Source organism: Ostrinia nubilalis, chromosome 18, assembly GCF_963855985.1.
Source record: "Ostrinia nubilalis chromosome 18, ilOstNubi1.1, whole genome shotgun sequence".
Lineage (NCBI taxonomy): Eukaryota > Metazoa > Arthropoda > Insecta > Lepidoptera > Crambidae > Ostrinia > Ostrinia nubilalis.
In genome coordinates this window covers 3,015,733-3,032,879 of record NC_087105.1, presented here as the reverse complement: position 1 = coordinate 3,032,879, position 17,147 = coordinate 3,015,733, and the positions used below count along the sequence as shown (strand labels likewise).

Here is a 17,147-nt window from a genome sequence, read left to right as displayed (position 1 = left end):
GGATAAATTTAAACAGAATGGATTTTTGTGCGTCCGACGCGAGCCCGAAAGCATTGTCACAATTAACAAGGAATGAATTAAGAGTTTCTCTACTTCCGTCATAGGGTTTGATAAATTTGAAGAGTATGTTTAACTCTAGTTCGGACATTGTGATTGCGAGAGCTGCAGCTGTTTTTCTTGTCACGCGAGGGGAAACCAGTGGCGATTTCACGTCTGAACTACTTAAAGTAGGTTCCGTATCAGGAATCTCGATAGTAAGTTTTTCGTCTTCGGGTTTTGAGCCTTTACGCATAATTAATTTAAAACACGAACTCAAGAAATGCAGATGCAGCTGTTAAATATCGGGTAACATTTACAGTAAACAATTTATAATACGTCTAACAAAATAAATTTATCAATAAAAAGAACTGAACTCTGATTTAAACTTAGTCTAGACAATGACCAAAGACTTACAGTATGAAGACTGCGTGGGCGACCGATAAGAACACGACGGCGGCGACCGGGAACATTCCTGAGCGATAAGCGCACTGCGGCTCGAGGTCACGGGTCTTCGAATAACTTGAGTGATGGCTTGGATTTTTATTTGCAGGTTCAAGGACACGGCGAGCAGTCACGGCGGAGCACGACGGAAAAAGGTAAGTTTCACTAGGATTTTCTTTTGCAGCTTGGAGCTTGGAGAACTTCGTAGAACAGGTAAAGGATTGCGGTTCACGGGTCACGATGCAGTTGGATTCTTCTTTGAGCACAAAACGATCTTCTGAAGGTTCTAGGTAGGACTTGTAGCACGGCACTTCGACGATATCACGGTAAGTTTTTTGTTACACTTGTCACATTCACTGGCACAAGGTAAGTTTTCAAGGATAACGTTTTTATTTATTTCAGGATAGGAATCCGGAGCGAGTCCGTGGGGCGGTGCTTGGGCACTGGAGATTTCCGGATCCCACCGCTGCCACCAAAATGTTACGCGGGGAATTGAAATTAGCTTTTTAAAAAAACTTCTTTTAATTAGAACTTGAATTCGGATTAATTATCCGGGAGCAACCGCCGACTATGGGATCTGAGCACGGACTGACTACTCGAAAGGCTGAGAGACATGGCTTTGGATCCCAAACTGCTGACATGGCGGGATGGGCGGCCAGGGCAGCAATAAGGGATGCAAATACCGGATATAACAGCACGCGTGAAATTCTGACAAACTGAATGAATACTGTAAAGTTTCGTTAAAATCCATTCAGTCGTTTTTGCTTTCACGCGGGCGAAAACACAAGCCAAAGCTAACTATACGACATATAATAACCATAGGCTAAAAACAAAACACTCCAGAAACCAACCACTCACCTATATTGAACCGCAAAAATCTAAAACAACATTTCTATTTTCATTTAACAATGGAACCCAATCCACTATAGAGGGCGGCACAAAAGGAATCCGTTAAAGAACCGCCACCTCCTAATAAAAGAATCGAGTCTATCTATCATTGGCGGAGTAGAGACCGAAATCAGTGCAGTCGCGCCATTCCGGGGTTAGACGTGCTTCGCATGTTCTTCTGCTTTGGGACGCAAAATGGAAGCGGTAGCGTTTTATCCTCTTTAAAGGTACAAGTCCGCCTCTGTGGTCTAGTGGTAAGACCACCTGCTTCGGACGCAGAGGTCCTGGGTTCGATTCCCAGTGGGGGCAGATTTTTCTGTTCGGTTTGGTTAGCGGTAGGGCTTGTTCTAAGTCCGCCTGGCTAGCTACCACCATCTTACCTAAGTATGTCGCCATAACAACAATGTTAAAAGCATTGCTGTGTTCCGGCAGTTAGAGGTAAGATAGCCAGTTCCTCCGTGGTTGAGGATTCTGGATGAAGCTCGCTTCCACCTTCGGCCTGATCATCACTTACAGGCCAAGAGCTTCCTTGTTGTGGATGAAAAAAAAGTTCAAGATGAACTGCAAACCGCAAACTGCAACCACAAATTGCAAGCCACCGTGGTTTCTTTGAACCTTCTGCGGTCAACCGCAGCCTCTAGCTGCAGTGTCGCCTGTGGTCGCAGTTTGCAGCACATCTTGGACTTATACCTTTATAGCCAAAACACACGATGCGTTACGGCAGCCGTGCGTCACTGGAGCGATGTCGCTGCGTCAGCTTACATAGGAATATCGGTGGAGCCGCGTCGCGCGATACAGGGAAATCTTTGCGGTGCAGTGCCGCAACGCATCGTCTGCTTTGGCTCTAAGGCATACTGCCTTTTCTGCCTTGCCGGTATTAGCTGTATACCAACCGATGTTTTCTTTAGCGTTCATAATGGCCGTGTGACATGAAATAATCGACTCGACTATTATCATTGGCGAAGTAGACACCAAAATCTCCTCTCTGTTTTAATCTAGAACTGAGCCTTATTCATCTAAAGGTGATGCTTATTTTTCTATCCCTTCTAAAAATTGCTGTACCTTAACGCTCATGGCCAGCCAGCTTTTTTCTTCACAAGAACCTTCCTCGGACTTAATTATTTTCACCGACCTTTTCGATAGCTTAGTTTTTTTTTAACTATTTGAAAAAATCTAATTGTCAGGTGGGTATTAGCCTAAGAATTTTCTTGGCAACACTGATTAATATTTTCACTTACAAAAAGAAACAAGCTACAATGCTTATCACTTAGACCGCAGTTTCACTTTAAACGTAACTATGAACGTCAATTTTATCACTTTATTTACTTTTTCTCTGTAGAAGTCTCTTAGAATCGAACCCCTTGGAAAATTGAATAGGTATTCTTTGCCACAAGTGAAAAGACTTTCAGGTGCATTTGGTTTAATAATTTTAGCTTTGGAAATTTTCTACGTATTAAAAATAGCTTTTTATGGATAAAAAAGATATGGATAAAGACCGAGAAGAGTTGTAACTGAGGTTACAGGGGAGAAATTGTGACATTGTCGATTTTTGATAACCTATTAACTATCAGCGAGCTCACAACAGCGCGCATTTGTGTTGTGAGTTGTGGTGACAGAGTAAGTATTCACTGCTATAAAAACTGTCATCATTTTGGACAAGTTTTAAATTGTTATATTTTACATATTGCTATGAAAAGTTTAGACACAGTAGATACTGCATAAAATGATAACTACCTTTCACATGCACCAACAAATCATATCAAATCATAATATCACATAAATAAAACAGTCACTATTCCAGTATATTCCACCGCAACACAAAACAGTGACGTCCTATCGCTCCAGAAGCTTACTCGCTCCTATTTCCGGTCCGTACAAGGCACCTGGGGAGCTTTTTTAGGCTGCACCATTCATATGCTAATGTCTTCCGAATATTTGCTAAGGCTTTTATGCGCCGGCCGATGGATCGGAAAGCCCAGAATGGCGTGTCAAGATTTATAGTTGGTTATCGTGATAGGAAATGGGGGGTGCGGAGTGGGGATGGGAATATGAGCTTTCTGAGGATAGCTCATGTTGTTTATGGTGTTGGTTGTAGTATGTGTTTCTTTTGGATTCACAAACGATGCTTTCTTAAGTGAAGCAGCAAATCGGACGCACAGCGTTGAATAGAGCTCTGTAATTGGTTCGTGTGTCGGGTTAGTAGTAGTTTCGCGCGATTTTCCTTCGCACGAATGTGCAAAACGTCCCCTTTTAATTATAATTTTTTTTAGTAGGCGTTTCGCCCGGATGTATTAAAAGTATTAAAATATTTTGATACATCCGGGCGAAACGCCTATTAAAAAAAATATTACGTTTACGGGGACGTTTCGCACATTCGTGCGAAGGAAAATCGTGCGAAACTACTACTAACCCCGTGTGTCACCCTGTTCGTCCACGCGCACTGTGAGACCTCATAGTAATGTTTGTGAATACGGGCTTTAGTGAACAGACAAAATATCAGCGATCATAGTAGTTTGTTTGGATAAATATTTTGATGAAATTTTTAACAATTATTTATGTTACTGAATTTGTTACATAACTCGCTATATTCCTCGCTGTTTCCAGCAGCTTATGACCACGATAGAAGAGCATCAAAATAAGTATTTAGGCTTTCAATTTGATTAAATGACCTTTTAACTTTCATAATGACGCCCAAAGCTGAACGCTAGCTGTAGTCTACTGCCCATAGCCTATGAGCCTTAGGCATGAGAAATTATTTTAATTACAGTTTATAAAAACTATATCATACGAGCGATAATTCGAAGATTCGAAGGTTAATATTCACCATAGGTCGTGGTAATTTTATGATTCAGAAAAGAGATAAAGAATGAGAAGATTGCTGCTTTCTACCACTAGATACAAACAAATAGCGCACTCACCTGTTCTGCAATCCACCAGCACCAGCAGTTGCTTCTCTGCCCTCGAAGATAATGAAGAACCAGCCCCGACTCAGTCAATTAAGGCAGCAAGGTTTTTGTACCAAAAATCAATCACATCACATCACACCAATATTATAAAGGCTAAATTTTGTACGTGTGTATGTTTGTTACTTCTTCACGTCTAAACGGCTGAAGCGATTTTAACAAAATTTGATTTGGAGTTAGCTCACACTCTGAATTAACTTATAGACTAAGTTTTACCGCGGGTAACACCGTGAGACACAGCTAGTACACAATAAAGCGCACTTCACAAAATACACTTCACAATAATTTCGGTAGCTGAACAGTTCAGGCGTAACAACACACCGGTGTGGACTTCAACGATAGAAGGTTCCAGAAAGAAGAGGCGGTGACTCCAATCCAGAGTAAACTACGTATGTTCGTAGACTGGTTTAGAAAGCAGCGAATAATAGCGGGGTAAAATTATTAGACAAGCGGGTAAGTAAGAAAATAAAAAAAATACGAATACCCACATTGACATGAACAAACTAAAAATTAAAAATTGAAATGAAAATTGTGTTTTTTAACCAATATCAAAATAAAACGTCTTGTTTTTTTTTCTCAACTCATGATTTGTAATAATAAGATAAGATTCTATCGTTGATTAAGATTTACTTGTGTAAGTAATAGAACATTTTAGGCAAGTTTAAACACATCGCAACAATTAAAACCGCTGTAACAGACGTAACCGCGCGCTCAAGTAACCGCAAACTTATTGTGTTGGTTTAAGTGTGCCTTAACTCAAGCAACCTAACCTCGCCCACATGATTAATCTTAAAGGCACCTCAACCGCAGAATTTGCATCGCACTAAGACAATCACTTATCTAAGTAATTGGTTACCAACATTGTGTTACGTATCCAATCAAAACGTAGGCGCGTGCCATCGCAAACGGTGCCTTGTCAGACGCGAATTATAGATCATATTTGAGTGACAGGCCAATTTAGACGTATATAGCCAATTCTGAGATGGCTCAGATAGCCTGGGGCCAAATATCGGCCTAGCGTAATTGAATATCGGGGCACCTCGATTGACCCAGTTATGGCTGGTTTCTGGTTGATTTGGAGCACTATGGGGCGGTCACTTGGATCTTATTATTCGTAACTACGAGTCCCATAAGGCCCGACTGACAGTCAGTTTACCTTCCTATTATGTTTTGACGACCGACGCTTCACTCGTATATTTCCAGAGTAAAGTATCGTATATATTGCAGACCGACTTAAAAATATGACGAGATGCTCAATCAATGTGTTTTCTTTTGTAGATTTTTCCTAAGAATAGATTTAATGATTAGTTTTTTTTCTAGTATGATTCCTATATCTCAATACTCTAAAAACCGATTTGGAAATGCCTGGATACGCATCAATAAGTATCATGGTTTAGTATTTATTGTCCTAAACTGACTGACCCGGAGAATAATATGAAATAATAATAGGATTCTAATGGTGCAAGAATTTTTCAAATCGGCCCAGTATTTTGGAGCCTATTCAATACAAACAAACAAAAATGTTTTCTCCTTATAATGTCAGTGCAGATTAACGCATTTTTTTCTTTTGCATGCATTTATTCCTAATTTTTTCCCAGAAAGTTCTCCCAAAACTCTATGCCATCGATCCACTCCAGCCAGGTCTGCCAAGTGAACCATAAGGTCAACCAGGGAAACCGGCAAAACGGATGTCAACAGCACGCATAGAAGTGAAGTGGCCGCTTTCAAATAAAATTCCATTGTTGCCCGCCTGGCGCTCACTTGGGCACATAGAGCGATGGCAACCCAATTTCGTGGATGAGGCATTTTGATGGTGTCTGGTCTTGATGTACGTGAAATCATATTAAAAAGGCCTTTCATGTGAACAGGATTCAGCGAACATAATGGCATTGTGCTTTGGTTTGATAGATTCGATTAAAATCGAGTAGGTGTAGAAATTAATTTAATCGAATCGCATTTTAAAGAATCACTTGAATATTTTGAAGTACATAATGTTTTCTGCGAGTAAATATTAAGAACAGCTGTGCTCTAGTCACTGAAATATCTCATGGATTCGAGTACCAAGTTCAAGGCAGATTCTTTTTAACTTTCCAAACATTTTGATTACCAACAAAAATCTATTTATCAAAGCTTATGATAAAGATAATGATGTTAAAGAAGGTGGTTACATAATGTGCTGTGAATGTTAATGAAATTTGAGACACAGTAGGTAACAATTAGCTATGATTTTAAGTTAAGTTCCGTCTTAGTCAAGCATTTTTGTTTCATTATAGCTTTTCTTTGTTTCTTTCAGTCGTCTGTAACATGTCTTCCCTTAGCTTTTCACCATCGCTCTAGTCGAATTTTTTTGCTATTTTATGCCTATAGATGGAGTTCTTATTGCGCGTCTAACCATTGGTGACGTGTATTTTGATTCACAGAGGCTTTTTTTTCTTTCCTTCGTATTTTATAACAATCGCCACATCAAAACTTTCATACTATCATGGCTGGTCTAGTTCCAACGACAGTTGAATCCATTGTGACGACTAAGTAATGACTGCCATTCACATATTAAGGAAATGTGAATATAATTGGGTCACATTATTATTTACTTAGCGTTATTGTGGAAAGTAAAAATTTGTGGCGTTATGAGCAGTTGAGCAGTGAGACATTTGAATGAGTAATAAAATCCTTTAGATATCAAACTATTTTGCTTTGTAAACCTAAAATCGCCTTAAATATGACCTTTTCTCTAGCGTCACTTTAGAGATCGATACGTAAAAATAGCCGATTTCTACTGTGCTATCCCTACTTACTATCTTCTGTGCTGTTATTGAATTAAATGTTACGTAAACTATAGTTTTTTGTGCGTAATATCGTGTAACAACATTAATGCTATGAATATTTTATTACTCAAAAATATCACGCGTTATTGTCATTAGCGACACAGTCAAAAAAGTAGGAAATAGTAGTTTAACTCAATATGCACGCTTACTTTTTCATTAATACACATAGGACACTCAAAACTAATCAAAACTTCGGCAGTTGGAGGTTAAAAGTTAGCCAGGTCCTCTGTGGATGAAGATTCCACTTAAAGCTCACTTCCATCTTTGGCCTGATCATCACTTAGCATCGGGTGAGATGCAGGCCTAGAGCTTCTCCGTTACGGTTAAAAAAACAATGTCATTCAAATTCAACCAAACAAACCTTTGATTGAGATGAAATCAATAAACAAAGACTCAATTTTAGAAAAAAAGACAGCACATTCCTTTCACGTTCAATTTCTGTATGATATAAACTAAAGTACGGCCAACGAGAAGCGATACCAAATGTAAACAAACCCAATGTCATGTTGAACCCGTCTGACTTTGACATATTTTGGCGGGAGAACGAGACATTACGACAAATACACAAGATGGGAAGAGACAGAATATATTGTCAACTCGACAGTCGTATCGACCTTTTGTATCGCTGCTAGTTGGCCGTACTTTACTGCTATAACTGCACTGTGGTTAACAATCAGTTTAGCCATTTGAAGTGAAAAGAAAATTATGGGAACCTTTTGATATTCCTCGTATTGTAACAATATGTCGTTTATTTTGCTTATTATTTTGAAATCAGCAGTAATGGTTTAAATGAAACTGTTGGTTTTATGTTTTTATTGATGTTAAAATTATTTGGCGTTGATGGAGCACTTTGATGTTTACAGTTCACACAAAATTGGACTTTCCTTTGATATTGTACAGTCCATAGCACATTAGGGCTTGTTCAGAGACATTCTGTTTTTTGAAGGTCCCGTTTGTACGTGTTTTGATATTGATGTTCACAGGAACATCCCGTTTGCATTGTCCCGAAACGAATTCGTCCTAAAATTTGTAATTTGAATTTTTAACCCACATAATGTGTGTTCAGTTAGTACATTGTGTAGCAGTCCAGTTTTTCGGGATCCTCTTTTAACCGCCTCTGTGGTCTAGTGGTAAGACCACCTGCTTTAGACGCAGAGGTCCCGGGTTCGATTCCCAGTGGGGGCAGATTGTTCGGTTTGGTTGGTGGTAGGGCTTGTACTAATTCCGCCTGGCTAGCTACCACCATCTTACCTAAGTCTGTCGCCATAACAACAATGTTAACAGCATTTTTGTGTTCCGGCAGTTAGAGGTAAGATAACCAGTTCCTCAGTAGTTGAGGATTCCGGGTGTGAAACTCGCTTCCACCTTCGGCCTGATCGTCACTTACCATCAGGTGATATACAGGCCAAGAGCCTCCTCGTTGTCGATAAAAAAAACCTACATTACCGAATCCAGTTAAAAACTTAATGTCTCCGTGAGAATACGTAAACTACCATGCGTAACTATGTGCCCTCTGTGCCTAATTTTTATACAACATTTCTTTACATTTGCATCCAGTCCATTTTAAATAACTTACCTCGTGGAGTAAGGGCAGCTATAGATTGGGCCGAGGCAACGATACTCATTATTATTTATTCACCGTGGCTATTCTGTTATGGGCTCGCTTTGGATTGGCCAGTGAAGAGTTTCAAGTGAAATATTTAAATATTCCTGTGCTCTACTGTTTTAACCCTTGGTGACAGTTTCTTTTTCAACAAACGTTAATCTTATGTTTTTTTTTTGGGTAATTTATCTTATTTCAACAAACATTAATTTTATGTTTTTTTTTTGGGTAATTTATCCAAGCGTTTGATATGTATTGAATTTGGGTTCACCACGCAGGATAGACTTTTTTAATTTTAAATAACTTTTTCTGTAAAACAATAACACACTTTTAAATAAACCTTTTTATAGGCAATTTTGTTGATTTTTATCATGTTTTGTTGATTGGGTAAAACACGCGTTGGAGACCCGGCTTAAGATGGTGCAACTCAAGACTTACGCCCGTATTCACAAACATTACTATGAGGTCTCTCAGTGCGCGTGGACGCACAGGGTGACACACAAACGGAAGTCCACGAAAGTCCACTGAAGACCAGCGTCGTGGCATTATCTACTGAGATGCTACGACACCATGCTGAGTGGATACCTTTTCAGTATCATTGTAATTACCTACTCATTAAATAATTTTAAGTATTGTTGTAAGTGTCGATGATACTGAATAAACATTTTTTTCTTTCTTTTCTTTCTTTCTTTCAAACCAATTACAGAGCTCTATTCAACGTTGTGCGTTCGATTTTCTGCTTCACTTGAGCAAGTGTCCTTTGTGTATACGGGCGTGTATAGAAATGACCAATCATCTCCAACCACACTGCAATGATTGATCCATTATTGATAAGAAACGCTCTTATTTCGAATGTAATTGATCGATACGTTGATATGTTCAGAGCGTTAATGTTGTTTTTTGTTTGTCACTTTTTTATTCTATGCAATGGACTAGCAAGATCCCGTGGGTTTGCTTGAGAAGTATCGATAAAAGACTAAGGCTGGATTGTATCTTACTTTAACTTTAGCAAACGTCAAAAGTCTGTCAAACTCTATCCAAAAAACATTGATTATGGTTATAGTTACGGTTAAAGTAAGGTGGTGCAACTCAGCCTTATATTTTTAAGTAACTTAATTAAGGTTTTAGTCAGTTTACTTTAAAAGTATTTTCAGTTCACTTTAAAATTCTGGGAGGAAAAATACCTAGGATAGGTACATAAAGCAGCAGTGTAGTTCTGTTAATTAATCCCCTCGATCGGGCCCACTAGAGTGAGCCCGCCGTAGGCTGGACTTTGGTCCAACACCACGGTGGGCAACCCTCTAGTTGGGTTCGCCACTGATCGGGCGCCTTATGCGCTCGATACGGCCCGATCGCGAACGTCGGTCGGACGATCGCCAAACGGCTAGAGTACCTTCTGTACTTGCCACTCTGCCCGGTGAAGCTGGAAAAGCTCCTCAAGCTACCAGCGCGCGTCCCTTCAAAAAAAAAACTGTTAATTAATGCTGAATAAACACGTTCGCTTTTCTTTACAAAAGTTATCTTAGGTTCTATTCTCAGACCCAATCTATCTTACTTAAAATCAAAATTATACATAATATAGTGAAAACGCAACAAAATTGAAAAAGTGCCTACTTTGACTTTCGTATTTATTATTATCTATACTAAACAGGCTACGTAGATTTCCTAGGCAATTTCCAAGCATTAGAAACTTGTGCATCAAAGATGTTCCCACAGACCAACAGACAGACAATGCGTTCCAATACGTATAATAAACGGTTACACGCCATTAGCAATTATCGCGCAAACATCTTTGTTTTCGGCGGTGAGTCGGCATGTTTTAAACGGAAAGTTTAAATGTTAACACAACGTAAACTTATACAGAAGACCCGCGAGAATATAAGGCTAATGTACACACATTAACATGGTCTAGGGATAATTCAATTAAACCTAAATAACTAAAATTCTATAAACTTTTTGTTAAGACACCTACACATTAAAATAAACCTTGTTTAATAACCTATCTAATCTGATAATAAACTTAGAAATAAAGTTAAATGTAAAAAAAAACTTAGAAAAAGAGGAAAAACTCAAACAAAATAAGATTAACTTTATTTTTGGAACATCAAAACCTAATAAACAAAACAACTATTTTTTTTAATAAAAATTGTTGAAAACTTAAAATTAATAATCCGTGGATCCACCTAAGACTCTCCTGGCACATCTGCAGCAGTTCTGCATACTCGAAACAAGGGTGTCAATATCCTGTAGTGGAATACTGTCCCAAGTCCTGCAAAGATGCAAACAAGCTGGTTTTCATGCAAAATATCTTCAAGGAAATTCCTAAAAGCTCTTCTCTGAAGCATATCCCAGGCATGCTCAATAAGATTTAAGTGAGGGGATTGTTCAGGCCAGTCTAAAGCTTTGGATATCGTGCAGTGCTTTCTGTTTCTGAGTGTTCATTTGGTTAACAGGGTACATAAGAAAGCCTACTGAATCTGCCTCTACTAGTAAAACGGAGTATTTTAAATGTTACTAGAACAATGATACGGGTGCAGGTTGTAGGTAGATGATGTTCTGAGATTTGGTTATGGCTAGAATCATTTTAAATTTAGAACTGTGTTATATTTTTTTCTGGTTGCATAGGCACTATTATATTTACCAGCACCAGCACTCTGTTTTCTGCATAATATAAATGATCAAAAATGTGTAATATGACACTCACTAGCATTGTAACCCAAGTTTAAACTGTTGTTTTAACTCGCACGAAAATGTTACAACTTTAATGTCTTAAAAAATCCAAAAACAAAAGAAGGAGATACTTACATCATTTATAAAGATCAATGTTATAAACCACTGTCAAATACTTATTAAAAACAAACTTTAAATTGATAACTAGACATTTTATTTATCAAATCCGATACGTTCAAAATATTTTATACATCAAAGCGCGTAATCTGTTTTGAAATTGTTTCAAAACAAATAATCGCCAAAGCTTTCACACACTAGCTAGATAGTTATCAATTTACCGAAACTTAGTCCAAAAAACATCCATGACAAAGGCCCGGTTTCCACCAGGTAGCGATGCGGAGCGGAGCAGATAAGTTGTTTTACCCGACTGCGCCAGAAGGAGGGTTATGTTTTTCGAGTGTATGTATGTGGGTATGTATGTATATTTCTTTGGCACGGCCTACAGCTTAAACGGCTTGACCGATTTTAGCGTGAGAGGTGTCGTTAGATTTGTCTTGATCGTGAGAGTGACACTAGCTTTATTTAAATTGAAAAAAAAAAAAAAAATAATGGCGGATTTTAAAAAAAATATTTTTTTTTCTCGAAACCCATTGAGTGGGGTATCAAAATAAATGGCTTTTTAAGTAGTTTACAAAAATGTATGGTACATAACTAAAAAGATCAAAATAAAATTATTATTGAATAAACATAAAACCCAACTGCGTAAAAATGAACTTAAAAGATAAAAACAAGCCTTAGTGTTCACAAATACATATTAGCGGAGAAGAGCGGAGCGGTGCGGAGACGAGAGGAGATGCTCGTAGCTGTCAACTGTCAGTCTATTGCTGTCTATGAAACCGCACATCTTCGCACCGTTGCGCTCTCTGTTCTTTTCCGCACCTTTATTGGTGATATATTATATCACAGCTATTGATATATTATATGACAATTGACAGCTACGAGCATCTCCTCTCGTCTCCGCACCGCTCCGCTCTTCTCCGCTTCGCCTTGGTGGAAATCGGGCCTAGTCGCAAAAACATCCATAACAAAGGCCCGGAACGAACTAGAAATTCAATTTGCTGGACAAAAAATGGAACAGTTCGCAACCATATTTGGGTGCGCAAACAAAGCCGTGATAAAATATGTAGGGTATATACAGAGAGAAATCTATCGGAAACCGCGAGTTGCGATGGTCATGTGTATGCAATGGAGAATGCATGACATGTGCTCGGTAGGCCGAACTATTGGTTCGGTGATTTTTATGTGCACGTTTGTTAGCGAAAACTTTGTTGCGTATTCGAAAAAACAATTTTGTACTACATGACTATTCCCACCTCTCAATCCCACCGCTGCAATTCCTGCGTAGCCAGGATCTACAGCTTGACCGCCAATAAAAACTCAACCAATGAAGGTCAAGTTTGTGCCGGGGAATGTTACACTGTCATTGGACCCGCAACGAAATCAATCAGAAGAACATAGGAGTGTGAAATTAAGGATCTCCTTTCCTCCAGCGCAAAGATGATAGGTGACAAACAGAGGTTTCCTGATCTTTATGAAAAGATGGCAAGAAATCCTTGGGGGTGGCCTTGTCCAGCAGTGGACGTCATTTGACTGAAACGCGAGAATATACGACAACTTTGTGTTAACTCAATGTAATAAAGCTCTGAAACAATGTAGTCAAGTGAAAGACGGATCGTGTGACCCAATTGAAAATCAGAAGTCCAAATTCAAAGCAAGCAAAGCCGCGTACTGACACTAGTTCTCCCCCATCATACAAGTTGTATCACAAACATCCAGTCGATCTGTTTCTACTTCTGGCTCGCTGATTCCAATGCACTGAAAATTGAATCCTTTTGACAATTGCACTGTCTTCTGGACTGGAAAGAAAAATAGGTGAACTAGACGATAGTCGTTTGGTTTGTTTTTGCTTTGTTTTGCGATGCTGAAAAATGAAAGCTTTGAACGTGACTACCTCATTTAACACCTCTTTAATTTTTAGATTATTTCATCTGGCTGACTTTGACTGTCATCGATTACAATAAATTGGCCATTGGAGAAGAATATTTGTCTTTTGTTCTAAAATAAACAAAAGAAAATCAGGGTTTTCAATGAAAACCCAAGATTCCTCATAAGAACCAACATAAAAAAGAAATTATTGAGAAATACCTTATTTTTGAAAACCACGCGGACAGGATCTAGCTTTAACGTGAACACAAAGAGGGAGATACAAATAACTGGAACAATAAAACAAGGTATTATTTCATCAGAAAAATATTTCTTTAATGCAGGATAAGGAGGTATTTGACCGCAATCGCACCTGGTGTTTTAGTAAGATGCAGTCTAGGATGGTACATATTTGCCCTGTAAGTGCATATTTACTCTCGCCTTGAAAAGGCCCGGATTATAGTAATACCCATTTGATAACCATCAAGAGGTTTGACTCCAGAGAAAAGTTTAGTGAAAACTGGCCAAAACGGTCTACGAGACTTTTCATACAAGAGGTGTCAAAAGTTGATTTCACCGAAAATTAACTCCGAACTAATAATGTGCTCAAAGCCTCACAAGTGGTAGGGACACAATTGATGACAAAGAACATCAAAAAGCTACCCTAAGACTGGGATATAAAGTCGAAATTCGTTGTCACCGTTTGAATTTCACACATCAAAAATTCTTGAAATACGCGCGAGCCCACGCAACGATGGAAATAATTAATTTTCACCAAATCCATTACTTTCGAGTACTGAAACGGTTGGGCAAACAATAAAATGGACTGTTCAATAATCGGTCAGTTCGCAGTTTCGTTGCGTAATAATTTCCATAAACGTGTTTTAAAAAAATGGTGGCTAACACATTAAATTATGTGATACTAGCTTAGATCGTGGACTAACTGATACTTATACTTAATTTTGATAAATAGAATAGAAAATGATTTGTCTACCATTAAAATAGTTACCGCAGGAGAACCAAAGTGACCGACATAACTCGCAGAATTGCTAAAACCAAGTGGCAGTGGGCGGGGCACATAGCTCGTAGAGACGATGGCCGTTGGGGCAGAAAAGTTCTCGAGTGGCGACCACGGGCTGGAAGACGTAGCGTGGGCAGGCCTCCTACTAGGTGGAGCGACGATCTCGTAAAGGTCGCGGGAAGAGCCTGGATGCGGGCAGCGCAGGACCGTGCATTGTGGAAAACCTTGGAGGAGGCCTTTGTCCAGCAGTGGACGTCATTTGGCTGAAACGAACGAACGAACGAACGAACGAAAATAGTTACCTACTCTATTTCACCAGATCTGGTGAAGGTCGCGGGAAAAGCCTGGATGCGGGCAGCGCAGAACCGGTCATTATAGAACTCCTTGGAGAGAGGCCTTTGTCTAGAATTGACGTCATTTAGCTGATGAACGAACGAACTTTCTATTTATTTAGCAACAAGCATAATAACTAATAAGAAGCAAAAGCCGAACGGTGAAGGTTTCAGACTGGCCGACTCCAGATACAAGGAACACTAGTTCGAACTCCACCGCCGCTGGACTATTGTAGTTAACTCACTCGTAACACAATGATTTAGCCACGAGGGGTTAACGGATACAAATTTTTAAAACCTAAGAAAATTATGATAAATGTCTGACAAGTACCTTTCCTAAGACATAATATTTATTATGGTAAGTTTATCCGCTATCTAGTCCTCATAGAACAAACTGCTGAGGTTAAGACCAGATAAATGGCTGTGATAGTGGGAACAATATTAATTACTATACGCGAACACTCATACTTAAGGTTCCGTAGTTATGTAAAGGGACCCTTTCAAGTAGCCTTCGCTTTCTGTCAGTCAGTATCTTATGTACCGAGAGAAGAGGTAAGCTCATGAAATATTGACAGAATTTATTTCTATTTACTGCTCTATAAACAATTTTATTATAAAAGTGAAAATTATAAGGAAGAATAGGATTAATATAGATAATACATTATAGGATTCTCATTTAAAGGACCCTTCAAAGTTGTTTCAGTTGGTTTTTTTTTCTGTTAGATTTAAATTTTGAAATAGGTAGAGTTAATATCTTTATTGTGACACGGACGGAACCCTCGTATCCAACTCATACGTGACCACTTTTCTGCTCTTGCTGAGAGAGTCAAATTTTGATCAGGGTTACTGAGGAAACCATCGAAGTCAATGAGGTTAATGATAACCCTCAGTGAATGCGAATTCAGCCAGTATAGTAGCGCATTGCTCGTAACTTGAACCTAAGTATGGTGTGGAGTCCAAGTCTCCAAATGACTAAGTTTTATTTAATAATAGAAATAACTAGAATACATTACAAATACAACTTGAAAAGCAATTTGTGTACTACCTATTCCACGTTTAATATGAGTAGCTAAAAAAAATAATCAAAATCGTCAATTTTTTTTTGGTTAATCTCCTCATTTGATAAACTTACCGATCTTTTAAAATTATACCAACGGGCTAATCTGGGAATCATTAGGGGAGACCTATGTTTAGCTGTGCACATAATCTGACTGAAATGATGATGATGGTGATAATGAAAACACAACTAAAATAGAAACACACGGGTTTTAACGCGACGTTTATTAATGAGTTACATTGACGTTTTGGCTGCTATGCTACAGCCGTGGTAACAAGCAGACTGTGCAATGAAACGAAAACACAACTTTTTAAAGTACCATAGCGATAAAGAAACGCGTTCCGGACATGACAAACCTAACGCAACCAACTTTTTTTCACTTAAAAAAGGTTTAATACTCTACCTAATATTCTTTTCTATGAAAGAGTTTAATACTGCACCCAATAAAGCCTCATCAGGTAGTCTACCTACAGGGAGAGATGGCGGAAGATTTTATGGAGAGCTGTATCCGCCCAATAGACGTGGACTGGACGCCGAGCCGGCGATGGGGATCTTCACGCGTTGGTGTGGTTGAAGCTTAAGAAGAAGCCTAAACTCAGCATGAATAGAAAACTCATAAAAATAATTTATTTTCTGTAAGTAGGCTCTCAAAGAGCACTTTAACATGTCTCAACCACTGCTTCAGGATACTAATATAGGCCAGTTCTGAGAAGAAGCAGCGCTAGAAACTCAGCCACGGCACCCAATAAAATCTATTCTTTTCTATAAAAAGTCTAATAAAGCCGCACTGAGCTAACATCTCGACAATTGCGCCAAGCAAGGTCGAAGGAATCCGTGCGCAGTTCCTACCGGCCCGGGGCGCGCTCAAAGAGCTGTTGATCGCGATAACGCTAGACGTGGTTCCGTGGACGGCTCAATGTAGTAATAAGCATTACTTGCTAGTTGTTAAAAGCTAGTTATTTAACCAGCGGTCTTTCCAGAACACTATCATCCGAACATCTTCATTACCGTCCTTGACAGCATCCTCACATAACATCAAGTGTGATTGTGGTCAAATAAGTACATGTCTTGTTCTGCATTAAGAAAATTTGTGCTAAGTAAGCCAAGCATTTAAGCTTTGGGACTACCCAAATGTCATCCACTCTACACCAGAGGCAAGTCGAGTGGTTTGTTTTTTCATTGACTAAAGTAAGTAACTAATTAAGACTTGTAGCTCTATATCACCGGAAATAAGCTTTGAATTCCTTTATTTCACAGGGACTCCATGTGGGGTATGTACCCCAGGTTACCACTACTGCAACTACTGACTAGTCAGTTCTCACTCA

General features: G+C 38.9%; 2 non-coding genes across 2 annotated transcripts; both read left to right on the top strand.

Annotated features, from left to right (window-relative positions):
- The first annotated feature begins 1,605 nt into the window (after positions 1-1,605).
- Positions 1,606-1,677, top strand: Trnap-cgg (transfer RNA proline (anticodon CGG)). The gene has a single exon. It is a non-coding gene; the product is annotated as a tRNA-Pro (tRNA).
- Positions 1,678-8,269: 6,592 nt separating this feature from the next.
- Trnal-uag (transfer RNA leucine (anticodon UAG)) lies at positions 8,270-8,341 on the top strand. Its single transcript has one exon. It is a non-coding gene; the product is annotated as a tRNA-Leu (tRNA).
- Positions 8,342-17,147: the final 8,806 nt, after the last annotated feature.